The sequence below is a fragment of the Homarus americanus genome, unplaced genomic scaffold (assembly GCF_018991925.1).
Source record: "Homarus americanus isolate GMGI-L3 unplaced genomic scaffold, GMGI_Hamer_2.0 scaffold40786, whole genome shotgun sequence".
Classification (NCBI taxonomy): Eukaryota; Metazoa; Arthropoda; class Malacostraca; order Decapoda; family Nephropidae; genus Homarus; species Homarus americanus.
The window spans coordinates 513-2,500 of NW_024747675.1; the positions used below are offsets into that span (position 1 = coordinate 513).

At 53.8% G+C, this 1,988-nt stretch overlaps 1 non-coding gene across 1 annotated transcript in view; it reads left to right on the plus strand.

Moving 5' to 3' along the window:
- Positions 1-1,895: 1,895 nt before the first annotated feature.
- The window catches only part of LOC121879826, a 4,399-nt gene continuing 4,306 nt past the window's right edge, over positions 1,896-1,988 (plus strand). Inside the window, exon 1 of the ribosomal RNA XR_006091434.1 lies at positions 1,896-1,988. This exon is cut by the window's right edge and continues 4,306 nt beyond it. This is a non-coding gene — a ribosomal RNA (large subunit ribosomal RNA).

The following is a 1,988-nucleotide window of genomic DNA, read 5'->3' on the forward strand; positions in this document are numbered from 1 at the left end:
ATTAAGGGTGCAGAGTCGTAAAGCTTGCCTATTCGTCCCTGCCCTTGTACACACGCCGTCGCTACTACCGATTGAATGATTTAGTGAGGCCTTCGGACTGGCGCTCTTGGATTGTCGGCCCCGTTGCCCGCGAGGTTTTTCTGGGGTCGTCGCCTCGAGCTGACGGAAAGATGTCCAAACTTGATCATTTAGAGGAAGTAAAAGTCGTAACAAGGTTTCCGTAGGTGAACCTGCGGAAGGATCATTAACAGAGAGAAAGAGAACGGGGCGCTCTTAAAACTACTACTACTACTCTCCTGATTTGGGCGGTCTCGGGCTCTGCTCTGGCAACTCCAGCAGCGAAAGAGGACAATCCCGGCCCCCGCACCAAAAATAGGTACCACCACGCTGTAGGTGGACCACACTCGGGCGAGAGCGCGAAGACCGGAGGAGGAGGACGGACGGGGCTTTGGACGGCTGCCCGTCCGTTCCTTACTACCGGCGAATAAGCCTCTTGACCCCAAAAGAGTGAAATTCAAGTGTCAAAAAACAACAACCAACCCGTCGTAGCCAAACAAACTTGGGCTATGTCTGTCAGGCACTTTCATTGAGACTCGACCTGTATGGTTGGTACAAAAAAGACCAAATGGCAAATACACAACTCTTAACGGGGATCACCGACAAATTGGGTCGATGAAGACCGCAACAAACTGCGATGTCGGTATGTGAATCGCAGAATACCGGAATCGCCGACAAGTTGAACGCATATTGCAGCGGCAGCAGCCGCCTTGACCATAGCCGCCACTCCTCTCTGGTGGAAATATACATCCATGGTTTTCTTTGAGTTCGATTGCCTGCTGACTGTCTCCCGACCGCGAGGTAGCGAACCGAGCTTCGCCCTGGGTTTTAATCGCCCGCGCCTTGCGCGAGGCGTGCCCTTAAAAACAAGCAAGCCTATCACTAGCAAGTCCATGGACTTGGCGCACCCACATTCAACCACAACAAAGCGACAGTTGTCGCCCTCGCAAATAACTGGAGGCGGCGCTCTTTTGCCTGCTGTCCACAGAGACACGAATGGCCGTCGGCCGCTCATGGCTGATGCTGCACATGTTCTAAGAGGCACTCCATCACACGAAGAGGAAACGAAACCGGGTCGGATATCTTTTAAGTAAGCCCCGCCGGAATTTCGTCTATCACCTCGAAAAGAGTGCTTGGCATGCATTGCAGTGGAACCTAAATTGATGAGTGCGCCTGGGCCCGCAGTCTACCATGTAGTGGTGCAGGCAGAGAGATGAGAATGCTTGGGTGACGCCGTGCTCTTCCTCACGCGCTCCTCCACCCTCTCCCACGGTCAGACGCGGTGTGGGCGTTCTCTTTGAGAGTTCGCCACGAGTCCACGTCTCTCTCATGACTGGGAGGGAGGCAGGGGGAGTTCTCTCTAAACGCGTTAAAGACGGTGTTGCGCCTCATAACGGCGCTCGCCGGGATAGAGCACTAGTTCTGCAGCCGGAAAGGCCGCTCACGCCAATTAATACTGCGACTCTCGCTCTCTTTCGCCGGATAAACAAGTGCCACTGCTGTGGCATGCGGGAACGGGGAAAGAGGTCAAAGTTTAAGCGGCAAAGGTGCGGCCGAGTAAGGGCGGAACACGAGCGTATATGCATTAAAACTGTGTGTGTATATGACTCTGCGAGAGATGTTCTGCTGGAACACTTTTCCTATTGGCTATTTACCACTCAATGAGAAGGAACGGAGTCAGGGGTGGGAGTGCCGGCGCCATGGCCGCTGGTACCCCCGCGACAAACCCCTCAAACCTTCCTGCCTGGTAATGTCGGTGGTGAAGAAAGTCGGTGGCAGAGCGTCTTCCGCTTCGTGGTTGGGGAACTTGTTCCCCCTAAGGATGATGAGACCACGATCGACCTCGTAGTAGGAGAGAGCTACCCGCCAAATTTAAGCATATTAATAAGCGGAGGAAAAGAAACCAACAGGGATTCCCTTAGTAAGGGCGA